The 13236-nt window shown below is 39.4% G+C and overlaps 1 long non-coding RNA gene across 2 annotated transcripts in view; it reads right to left on the bottom strand.

The window, feature by feature from the left end:
* Positions 1–485: 485 nt before the first annotated feature.
* The window catches only part of LOC116888859, a 38105-nt gene continuing 25354 nt past the window's right edge, over positions 486–13236 (bottom strand). For both annotated transcript variants that reach the window (XR_004386348.1, XR_004386349.1), the window contains one exon: positions 486–1516. This is a non-coding gene — a long non-coding RNA (uncharacterized LOC116888859). The remainder of the gene's footprint in view (positions 1517–13236) is intronic.

The raw sequence follows: 13236 nt of genomic DNA, 5'->3' as shown, positions 1-13236 counted from the left end.
CAGCTTGGTCTTCATGTGGGTCCTGAACAACTGAAGTGGGGGCTATTCTAAAAGCTGTTGCCTGTCTTTGGGACATGTTCTTCTATGTGGGCTGTCTTTTTGGGTCTCAGTGGGAGTGGATGTGCGTAGTCTCACTGAGACTTGAAGTGCCAGAGTGGGGAGATACCCAGGGGCCCCCACCTTCTCAGAGAAGAGGATGGGGAGATGGGGGAAGGATTGTGGGAGGGGGTGACTGGGAAGGGTGCATGAGCTAGTTGTAAAGTGAATAAGTAAAAAAAAATATTAAAAATAAAGATAGTTGGACTACTTAGACTATATCTCAAAAGAGTGTGTAACATAGTAAAAGTGTTATTCTTTCTCAAAATGAGTTTTGAATAATTATCAAAATCTTGCTAAAATTTCTCATAGATATATCCGGACTTACTCTAGAACATATAATGAAAAGTAATAATAGCCAAAATACCTTTGAATAAATAAACCAGAGATAATCACTCTACCAAATATTAATGTTTATTATACAAAGGCTATTGAGATTTGCTGCTGGGGTAGTGTAAGACATAAACCAGAAATGAACAGAGAACCCATAAACAGACCAACAGAAATGCGCTCACCTGACACTTGGTAGATGGCATAAAGAAATGAATGCTGGTACTTCTCTCAGTTCCCCTTTTTATTCTGTCTGGGACCCCAGTTCATAGGATGTCACAACATTTAAGGGAAAATTTCCCTTCTATGGTAAATCTGTCTAGATCTGCACTTACATATAAGCACAGAGCTGTCTCTTAGGTGATTCTAAATCCTATTAAATTGGCAATGAAAATTAATCATTATAATTCTACTTCCTGCAAACCTGACATCAAACATCACCTTAGTTATTCTACCCTGGTTCATAAAGTCTCATTTGGTCTCTCTCTTTAACAGTTACAGCTCTGCTCAAAAAATCAGTCTCTGGGTTCGGTCCTCAGCTCTGAAAAAAAAAAATCAGTCTCTTCTGAGACTCCAGACCATCTCTTCATTTTGAGCACCTATGACATGAAGACACAAGCTGAACACTTCTAATACACAAAAACAAAGAAACATTCCCACCCCAAATAGGAACGAATGGGAGAATAACAAGGAAAGGTTGGATTAAAAAGCAAAACAAAACCCCAGTTACAACCAACACCTAATCCTACGGCTCCATAGCTAGCATGAAGCACTCATGACGGGATCATCTGAGCTCTAAATTTGGGTAGTACCAGCACTCCAGTTCTGCCACCTACAGCACATGTCACTTTTGTCTTGGGCTTGTTCCACTGTGTTCTTGCAGCTTTCCTCAGTGGATAAGCAGTTTTAGACTCTCCAATATCCTGGTCCTCTGCTGTAACTTGGGCTTCATCTTTCCAGCTCCATGCAGCGGCTTCTCTGGGTCTTTTTTCAGGGAATCCAACCAATTATACCCAGTGCCTGGATTCACGGACTTTCTGTAGCCTTGGAGCAAGTCTTTGTGATTCATTTCCACTTGCTTCTTCTATGCCTGCAAGAGCAGAACCCCAGTGAATGATTATGCTGAATTCTGCTTCCAGCTTGATATATAACCTGGTCTTATTAGATCACAGTGTCAGTGGTCTTTGTGTGCCTTTACTGTTGACCCTGAGGAAATGTTTCCCTGTGTAAGCATCCACTGTGATGACTTTCATTTTTTTGTGTGTGAAGGCTCTCTTTTCCTTGCCAAACTGTACATTTTCCCTATCTTTATATTTCACTTGTTGTGCCTTCTCACTATAATGGAATCCCAATCTGAATGTTATTTTGTCTTAAAATTCCTTCTGCTGACCAAATTAGTCCATCACTTGTTTGTCCATTACTTTTGAAGAATTCCACTTTACTCAAGTTCTTTGGCATTGGCAAAATAAAGTCATATAGCACACACACACACACATTTTTTTTAATTAGAACTAAACAAAATTAAAACTCCTTGTTTTATAAAAGATTCAAAACAAAAACCTAAGCTGTATAGGACATATTTGAATATATAACATATTGGTATTTTAAAAGTATTACTCTTCCACACAGAGTCAATACAATTCCCATAAAAATTCCAACAACATTCACCACAGAAAAGGTTTTAGAAAAAAAAATCCTAAAATTCCAACGGAAGCACTAAAGACCTTGATTTAGCCAAAGCAATCTTGAGCAGAAAGAACAGTGCTGGAAGTATCCCAATATCTAATCGCAGATTATGCTACAAAGTCACAGGAACAAAAACAGCACGACACCGACATGGACTAGAAGAATGGACCCATAAGTAAACCCATGCAGCTACAACCACCTTATTTTCCACAAAGGTGCAAAAATTACACGAGATGGGGCTGGAAAAACTAAATTAAAGAAACTATATTCATGTCTCTAACACAGAACAAAAATTAATTCAGTTTGAATAAATTCTGAAAGCACTATAGAAAAACACAGGGGACATATTTCAAGAGCCATAAATTCCAGCAGAGTAAGCTTCTTGCCTATGTTGCATCAGGAGTGGCTCAGCGTGGTAGAGCAAATAGTTATGTAGTATACATCAAGAAGTCCGAGGTGTAGCTGAGGAAGATCAAAGCCCAGAAAACAAATAAGTCATCCCTGTAGATCATATAATAACGCTGTTTATTGTTCTTGGGTTTGGTTTTTGTTTTCTAAGATTAGGCACAGGCAAGAACTTTGAAAGGGCTTCAACTACTGCAGGAAAGAATCCCAGAAAATCACAAGTGAGATGTCATGAAATTATAAAGCTTTTACAGAACAAAGGAAACAACTGGACAGAGACAGCCCATAGAATGGAAGAAAATTGTTGCCAGTTCTACGTACAAGAGGGGATTGATTATCTGGAATCTACAAAGAGCTCCAAAACTCAAACTCCAGAAATATAAGGCAAATAAATTGAACAGATGACTACCAAAAGAAGAAAGAACATTTTTTTTGTGGGATAGGACCATGGCTCTAACACTCTCTGATGACTTATATGTAGTTAGTATTGATGGAGGAAGGAGAGATGTCAGTCATTCATGCTCCTGTAAACAAACACTCACCAATGTTCCTAAAAAGAACCCGAATGAAACACATTGAGTTACATATAAAAGTGAGAAGGCAGCTAGCTAGGAAGGAAAGGGATGAGCAGAAGTGGGAGTGGGGCAAAAGAAGGTAACAGGGAAATATATTATATGCATGTATGAAAATGGTCATACTAAAATCTAATATTATGCATAATATATGATAATAACACTTTGAAAATGGAGACTGGATGGAAGGTACAAGGTGGGGATGAGAGAGAAGATTGATCAGAGAGTAGCAATAAAACAAGCTGTTCTAAAACACCCTAATAGAAATTGTTACTTTATATGTTAATTAAAAAACTAAATCAAGAGGCCAGCAAGATGGCTCAGCAAGTCAAAGCACTTGCTACCAAACCTAATGATCTAAATTTAATGTCTAGGATCCAAGCTAGGAGAGAATTGGTTCCAGTAAGTTACCCTCTTACCTCCTTATGTATGCAATGCATATACGCACATACACACACATACATACACGCACACAAATAATACATAAATACACAAATAAATTAATCAACAAAATTTAAAAACTAATTAATTTAAAAGTGCAATATTCTTGCCAGATAGTGCTGGCCCACACACCTTTTACATCCTAGCACTCAGGATGCAGAGGCAAGTGGACCTGAGTTTGAGGCTAGCCTGGTCTACAGAGTGAGTTCCAGGTTAGCCAGAGCTACACCAGAGAAACCCTGTCTCAAAAATCAAACAAAATGTTCATTATCCTTAGAATGAAAGAAATGCAAATTAGACTTGTATTGAGGTTGGGGTGATACTTTGGCCAATAAAGTGGATGTTGCAACCCTTGGGATCCATGTAAAAGAACCAGTACAGTGGCATGTGCCTGCAATCTCAGAGCTCTGTGAAGGCAGAGACAGGAGGCTCACTGGGGAGGTGCAGGTTCGCTGAGAGTTCTCTCTCAAAACAAAAGATGGAGAATATGATGGTTGGAATGAGAATGGTCCCCACAGGCTCGCATTATCTAAATTCTTGACTCCCAGTGGTTGGAAGAGTTTAGGGGAGAATTACAAAGTGTGATTTTGATGGAAGATGTGTGTCACTGGGTGTGGGTTTTGAGGTTTCAAAGCCCATGCCTGGTCCCCCTTTTTCCTCTTTCCCCGTGCTTCTTGTGGATAATATTTAAGTTCTTAGCTACAGTTCCAGTGCCATGCCTGCCTGCTGACATGCTCCCCACCACAATGACTATGAACTCACCTTTTGAAACTGTAAGCAAGTCCCCTTTATTTTGTAAGTTGCCTTGTTCCTGGTGTCTCTTTATAGCAATAGAATAGTAACTAAGAAATCACCCAATGTCAACCTCTGCCCTACACACACATGGGGGGGAGGGAGAGAGAGGAAGGAGAAAAGGAGGGATGGAGGGAGAGAGAAGGGGGGAGACAGGGAGACAGAGATACTCATACGCACAAATGGCATGCTCTTGTATACACATCAACACACACACACATACACACACACACACACACATACATCACACGCACCCAAAAATAAATAAGTATTAATTCATCACTTTTATGAGCAGTCTCATGCACAGGCTGCCAAACTTCCTTTTCTAGATTTACAAGATTTATTACCTCCAATATCATAGCCGATAGCATTATAGCTCATGCCAAAATGAGCCTATCTAAATGCATATATGGTCTCCTTAAGACACACCACATCTTTCTGGCATTGGCATTATTGTTATTGGCTACTTTAAACAGTGAAATCACCAACAAAAGAGGCAAAAATGTAACATTAAAATGACCATGAAAAGGCCACTTAAAGTGTGATAACAGATAGGAGAAATGTGGTTCCCTCTTCAAACATAGCTGGGAACATATAGTGCCTGGCCCTCTGTGCAGGTCCACAAACTACCAAGAAAGTACTCCACATACTAACTACAGAAGTACAGATAAACTTTAGCAAATAGTCCAAGTTATAAATATGAAATTATTAAGTAATGAGGATCAACTCTAGATGTAATAAAATATATACCATTAAAATTATGAGCAAAATTGCTAATTATTTTCCATTTGTTTAATTTTTATTGACAGGTTCTTCCTGTGTTTTAGGCTAGCCAGAAGGTCACTATGTAGTGCAGGCTGGCACTGCAATTACCTTGACTCACTCTCCCTAGTATTAAATTTACAGATCTTAGCATCCACTTTATATTTTGTATTTTATAAGAAATTAGGAATCACTGAAGCCAGATGATAGATATATATAGGTTCATTGTGCTGGTCTGTGTAATTTTATGTGTGATTACAATTTTCCATAATAGATGATTTTTACAGAAGTTTACTGTTATACTGAGTTGCTTTTCCACTTTCCCTTGTCACATTTTTCCTCATTAGCATGTGGAAGTCTGCAGATATCTGCAGGAAAGAGAAGGCCTTTTTTATGATACAGTTATCTACTAGAACCCAACTTAAAGCCTCTACCATTCTGAAAGCCCACGGAGCCCAGACCAGCTCCACTCTATGGAGGAATGGCTTATGTATAGACATGGCTTTAGTATAATGGAGTTTAGTTGTTGACCCACAGGCAGAGATACCAATTACTCCCTGGCTTCTAAGCAATTCTAATAAGGAACAGGTCAAACATTCTTGGGAAACCAATTAACTCCTATCTAACTTTTATATATTCTCTTGACTCCAGTACATGGGATTTATTTTTGGAGCCCATTGGAAAACAAGCATCTCTTGCTTTGAAATAGAAATAAAGGGACACAATGAAAGCTGTGCTAAAAGGAAAGCTCATAGGCGCTTGAGTGCCTGCAGAAAGAAACAGGAAAGAGCATATGTCAGCAGCTTGACAGCACACCTAAAAGCTCTAGAACAAAAAGAAGCAAATACACCCAGGAGGAGTAGAAGGCAGGAAATAATCAAACTCAGAGCTGAAATCAACCAAGTAGAAAAAAAAAGGACCATAGAAAGAATCAACAGAACCAAAAGTTGGTTCTTTGAGAAAATCAACAAGATAGATAATCCCTTAGCCAGATTAATGAGAGGACACAGAGAGTGTGTCCGAATTAACAAAATCAGAAACGAAAAGGGAGACATAACTACAGATTCAAAGGAAATTCAAAAAATCATCAGATCTTACCATAAAAGCCTATATTCAACAAAACTTGAAAATCTACAGGAAATGGACAATTTCCTAGACAGATACCAGGTACCAAAGTTAAATCAGGAACAGATAAACCAGTTAAACAACCCCATAACTCCTAAGGAAATAGAAGCAGTCATTAAATGTCTCCCAACCAAAAAGAGCCCAGGTCCAGACGGGTTTAGTGCAGAATTCTATCAGACCTTCATAGAAGACCTCATAACAATACTATCCAAACTATTCCACAAAATTAAAACAGAAGGAGCATTACCAAATTCCTTCTATGAAGCCACACAGACGCAACAAAGAAAGAGAACTTCAGACCAATTTCCCTTATGAATATTGATGCAAAAATACTCAATAAAATTCTTGCAAACCGAATCCAAGAACACAGTAAAACGATCATCCATCATGATCAAATAGGCTTCATCCCAGGGATGCAGGGATGGTTTAGTATATGAAAATCCATCAATGTAATCCAGTATATAAACAAACTCAAAAGATAAGAATCACATGATCATTTCATTAGATGCTGAGAAAGCATTTGACAAAATTCAACACCCCTTCATGATAAAAGTCCTGGAAAGATCAGGAATTCAAGGCCCATATCTAAACACAGTAAAAGCAATATACAGTAAACCAGTAGCTAACATCAAACTAAATGGAGATAAAGTTGAAGCAATCCCACTAAAATCAGGGAATAGACAAGGCTGCCCACTCTCTCCCTACTTATTCAATATAGTTCTGGCTAGGGCTTTGAGTAATCAGAACAATCAGACAGCAAAAGGAGGTCAAAGGGATACAAATTGGAAAGGAGGAAGTCAAAATATCACTATTTGCAGATGATATGATATACTTAAGTGACCCCAAAAGTTCCACCAGAGAACTACTTAACCTGATAACTTCAGAAAAGTGTCGGGTTATAAAATTAACTCAATCAGTAGCCTTCCTGTACTCAAAGGATAAACAGGCTGAGAAAGAAATTAGGGAAATGACACCCTTCACAATAGTCCCAAATAATATAAAATATCTTGGTGTGACGCTAACCAAGCAAGTGAAAGATCTGTATGACAAGAACTTCAAGTCTCTGAAGAAAGAAATTGAAGAAGATCTCAGAAGATGGAAAGATCTTCCCTGCTCATGGACTGGCAGGATTAATATAGTAAAGATGGCAATTTTGCCAAAAGTGATCTACATACTCAATGCAATCCCCATCAAATTCCTACTCAATTCTTTATAGAGATAGAAAGAGCAATTTGCAAATTCACTTGTAATAACAAAAAATCCAGGATAGCGAAAACTATGCTCAAAAATAAAAGAACTTCTGGGGGAATCACCATCCCTGACTTCAAGCACTATTACAGAGCAATAGTGATAAAAACTGTATGGTCTTGGTACAAAGACAGGCAGATAGATCAGTGGAATAGAATTGAAGACCCAGAAATGAACCCACACACCTATAGTCACTTGATCTTTGACAAAGGAGCCAAAACCATCCAATGGAAGAAAGATAGCATTTTCAGCAAATGGTGCTGGTTCAACTGGAGGTCAGCATGTAGAAGAATGCAGATCGAGCCATTCTTATCACCCTGTACAAAGCTTAAGTCCAAGTGGATCAAGGACCTCCACATCAAACCAAATACACTCAAAATAATAGAAGAAAAAGTGGGGAAGAGTCTCGAACACATGGGCACTGGAGAAAATTTCCTGAACAAAACACCAATGGCTTATGCTTTAACATCAAGAATCGACAAATGGGACCTCATAAACTGCAAAGCTTCTGTAAGGCAAAGGACACTGTCGTTAGGACAAAACAGCAACCAACAGATTGGGAAAAAATCTTTACCAATCCCACATCTGGTAGAGGGCTAATATCCAAAATGTACAAAAGAACCCAGAGAGCCAAATAACCCTATTAAAAATGGGGTACAGAGCTAAAAAAACATTCTCAGCTCAGGATTACTGAGTAACAAAAAAAGCACCAAAAGAAATGTTCAACATCTTTAGTCATAAGGGAAATGCAAATCAAAACAACCCTGAGATTCCACCTCACGCCAGTCAGATTGGCTAAGATCAAAAACTCAGGTGACAGCAGATGCTGGCGAGGATGTGGAGAAAGAGGAACACTCCTCCATTGTTGGTGGGATTGCAGACTGGTACAACCACTCTGGAAATCAGTCTGGAAGTTCCTCAGAACATTGGACATTGAACTGCCTGAGGATCCAGCTATACCTCTCCTGGGCATATATCCAAAAGATGCTCCAACATATAAAAAAGACACATGCTCCACTATGTTCATAGCAGCCTTATTTATAATAGCCAGAAGCTGGAAAGAACCCAGATGCCCTTCAACAGAGGAATGGATACAGAAAATGTGTTACATCTACACAATGGAATATTACTCAGCTATCAAAAACAATGACTTTATGAAATTCATAGGCAAATGAATGGAACTGGAAAATATCATCCTGAGTGAGCTAACCCAATCACAGAAAAACACACTTGGAATGCACTCATTGATAAGTGGATATCAGCCCAAAAGTTCAAATTACCCAAGATGCAATCCACAGACAACAGGAAGCTCAAGAAGAAGGATGACCAAAATGCGGATGCTCCTACTCCTTCTTAAAAGGGGGAAAATATCCATAGGAGGGGATATGGAAGCAAAATTTAGAGCAGCAACTCAAGGAATGGCCATTCCGAGCCTGCCCCACATGTGGCCCATATATGTATAGCCACCAAAGCTAGATAAGATTGATGAAGCTAAAAAGTGTGTGCTGAAAGGGACTGGATATAGATCTCCCCTGAGAGACACATCCAGAGCATGTCCAGTACAGAGGTCAATGCTAGCAGCAAACAACCAAACTGAGAACAGGACCCCCTTGTGGGGAATTAGAGGAAGCATTGAAAGAGCTGAAGGGGCTTGCAACCCCATAAGAACAACAATGCCAACCAACCAGAGCTACCAGGGACTAAACCACTACCCAAAGTCTATACACAGACTGACCCAAGGCTCCAAATGCATATGTAGCAGAGAATAGCCTTGTTGGGGCACCAGTGGAAGGGAAGCCCTTGGTCCTGCTAAGGTTGGAGCCCCCAGCAGGGGAATATGGGGGGGAGGGGCAGTAAGGGGAAGTATGGGGGAATACCGGTATGGGGGAAGAGGAAGGGGAGGGAAGGAGGGCTTATAGACAGGAAACTGGGAAGGGGAATATCATCTGAAATGTAAGTAAAGAAATATATCTAATAAATAAAAAAGAAAGAAACTAAAAAAATAAGAAATATAAATAAAAAATATCCAATTAACAAAAAAAGCTGAGCTCTTCCGGTCTGAACTTATTCCCTGAGCAGACCTTGGGCACTGGTTCCACACCTATTCCCACAACACCCAGAGGAAGCCCATCACCCAGGTGTGCTAACACATCTAGGATCATAGGTGAGGAGGACACAACATCTGTCCCAACACCTGGAGTGACTGAGTCCCCTGGGATCCATGGATGCTGGAACCCCTGCCCAGCCAGCCTCAGGTGTCCCTTCCAGTCTGAACTTGTACCCTGAGCAGACCAGACCTTGAGCGCTAGTTCCGTACCAATTTCCACAACACGTTCTACAGGAAGCCTATCACCCAGGTACACTAACACCCCTGGGTTCACAGGAACACAGAATCACAGGAGCATAGGATCACAGAATCACAGAGGAAGCTAAACTCCCAGGAGATCATACACAACCAGGAGCACTGGAGCTCTGACACACTCAAGGACACAGTTGAAATCACAACTTCTTCCCTAACACCCAGCATAACTGGGACCCATATAGGAACCTTGGAAACACAACTCCCAGAGCAACATGTGGCACTGTACAGCTTTTATCTGTGCTCAGAGCAAACTCAGGGCTTTGACCTCCCCCCACCCACTCCTGCAACACCCTGAGAAAGCTTGACTCCCAGGAGATCTCCCACGCTCTTGAGGAGCCTGGTCACACCAGGACTTCAGTATCTCAGAGGTGGCTTGACTGCCAGGAGTTCTGACACACTCAGGATCCCAGGATCCCAGAATCCCAGAGACTCCTGGACTCTGAGGAGTTCTGATACAATCAAGGTCATAAGAAGGACAGGGTCCAGTCAGAGACAACAAGCGCAGGCACTAGAGATAACTAGATGACAAGAGGCAAGCACAAGAACATAAGCAACAAAACCCAAGGCTACCCAATTCTTCCACTACAGCAAGTCCTGGACATCCCATCACACCTGAAAACAAGATTCTGATTTAAAATCATATCTCATGATGATAATGATAGAGGACTTTAAGAAGGACATAAATAACTCCCTTAAAGAAATACAGGAGAAGGGGTTGGGATTTAGCTCAGTGGTAGAGCGCTTGCCCTAGCAAGCGCAAAGGCCCTGGGTTGGTCCCCCAGCTCCAAAAAAAAAAAAAAAAAAAAAAAAAAAAAAAAAAAGAAGAAATACAGGAGAACACAACCAAACAGGTAAAGAAATTGAACAAAATCATCCAGGATCGTGGAAATAGAAATAATAAAGAAATCACAAAAGGAGAAAACCCTGGAGACAGAAAACCTAGGAAAGAGATCAGGAACCATAAATGCAAGCATCACCAACAGAATACAATTAATAGAAGAGAGAATCTCAGATACAGAAGCTACCATGGAAAACATTGACACAACAATGAAAGAAAATGCAAAACGGAAAAGTTCCTAACCCAAAACATACAGGAAATCCAGGACTCAATGAGAAGATCAAACCTAAGGATAATAGGTATAGAAGAGAGTGAAGACTCCCATCTCAAAGGACCAGTAAATACCTTCAACAAAATAATAGAAGAAAACTTCCCTAACCTAAAGAAAGAGATGCCCATAAACATACAAGAAGCCTATAGAACTCCAAATAGGTTGGACCAGAAAAGAAACTCCCCCCGTCACATAATAGTCAAAACCCCAAATGCACAAAAGAAAAAAAGAATATTAAAAGCAGTAAGGGAAAAAGGTCAAGTAACACTTAAAGGCAGACCTATCAGAATCACATCAGACTTTTCACCAGAGACTATGAAAGCCAGAAGATCCTGGACAGATGTCATACAGACCCCAAGAGAACACAACTGCCAGCCCAGGTTACTGTATCCTGCAAAACTCTCAATTAACATAGATGGAGAAACCAAGATATTCCATGACAAAACCAAACTTACACAATATCTTTCTACAACTCCAGCACCACAAAGGAAAATAAATGGAAAACTCCAACACAAGGATGGAAAATACATCCTAGAAAAAGCAAGAAAGTAATCTCCTTGCAACAAACACAAAAGAAGAAAGACAAACATAATCTCACCTCTAACAACAAAGCAACAGGAAACAACAATCACTATTCCTTAATATCTCTCAACATCAACGGACTCAATTCTCCAATAAAAAGACATAGACTAAAAGACTGGATATGTAAACAGGACCCAGTATTTCCTGCATACAGGAAGCGCACCTCAGTGAAAAAGACAGACACTACTTCAGAGTAAAAGGCTGGAAAAAATTTTCCAAGCAAATGGCCCCAAGAAAGAAGCCGGAGTAGCCATTCTAACATCAACTAAAATTGATTTTCAAACAAATGTTATCAAAAAGGATAAGGGCACTTCATACTTATCAAAGGAAAAATCCATTAAGAAGACTCTCAATTCTGACTATCTATGCTCCAAATACAAGGGCACCTACATACATAAAAGAAACCTTACTAAAGATCAAAGCACACATTGTACCTCACAAAATAATAGTGGGAGACTTCAACACCCCACTCTTAGCAATAGACATATCATGGAAATAGAAACTAAACAGAGACACAGAGAAACCAATAGAAGTTATAAAACAAATGGATTTGACAGATATCTGTAGGACAGTTCATCCTAAAACAAAAGAATATAACTTCTTCTCAGCACCTCAGGGTACCTTCTCCAAAAATGACCGTATAATGGGTCACAAAACAGGATCACCTATCAGATCACCATGGATTACAGCTGGTCTTCAATAACAAAAACAACAGAAAGGCCACGTACACATGAAAACTGGACAATGCTCTACTCAATGATAACTTAGTCAAGGAAGAAATAAAGAAAAATTAAAGACTTTTTAGAATTCAATGAAAATGAAGGCACAGCATATCCAACTTTATGGAACACAGTGCTAAGAGGAAAACTCACAGCTCTGAGTGTCTGCAGAAAGAAACAGGAAAGAGCATACGTCAGCAGCTTGACAGCATATCTGAAAGCTCTAGAACAAAAAGAAGCCAATACACCCAGTAGAAGTAGAAGGCAGGAAATAATCAAACTCAGGGCTAAAATCAACCAAGTAGAAACAAAAAGGACTATACAAAGAATCAACAAAACCAGGAGCTGGTTCTTTGAGAAAAAAATCAACAAGATAGATAAACCCTTAGCCAAACTAACCAGAGGGCACAGAGACAATATCCAAATTAACAAAATCAGGAATGAAAAGGGAGACACACAACAGAAACTGGAGAAATTCAAAAAATCATCAGATCCTACTACAAAGGCCTATACTCAACAAAACTAGAGAATCTGGAAGAAATGGACAATTTTCTAGACAGGTACTAGGTATCAAAGTTAAATCGGGATCACATAAACCATCTAAACTATCCCATAACCCCTAAAAAAATAGAATCAGTTATTAAAAAGTCTCCTAACGAAAAAAATTCCAGGACCAGATGGATTTATTGCAGAATTCTACAGACCATGAAAGAAGTCCTAATACCAATACTCTTCAAACTATTCCACAAAATAGAAACAGAAGGAACATTACCTAATTCATTCTAGGAAGCCACAACTACAGTTATAGCTAAACTACACAAAGACTCAACAAAGAAAAAACTCCAGACAAATTTCCTTTATGAACATTGATACAAAAGTACTCAATAAAATTCTTACAAACCCAATGCAAGAACATATCAAAACGATCATCCATCATGATCAAGTAGGCTTCATCCCAGGGATGCAGGGATGGTTCAATATACAGAAATCCATCAACATAATCCATT

This window comes from Rattus rattus, chromosome X (genome assembly GCF_011064425.1).
Source record: "Rattus rattus isolate New Zealand chromosome X, Rrattus_CSIRO_v1, whole genome shotgun sequence".
Lineage (NCBI taxonomy): Eukaryota > Metazoa > Chordata > Mammalia > Rodentia > Muridae > Rattus > Rattus rattus.
The sequence above is the reverse complement of the archived record's forward strand: the minus strand, read 5'-3'. Positions and strand labels throughout refer to the sequence as shown.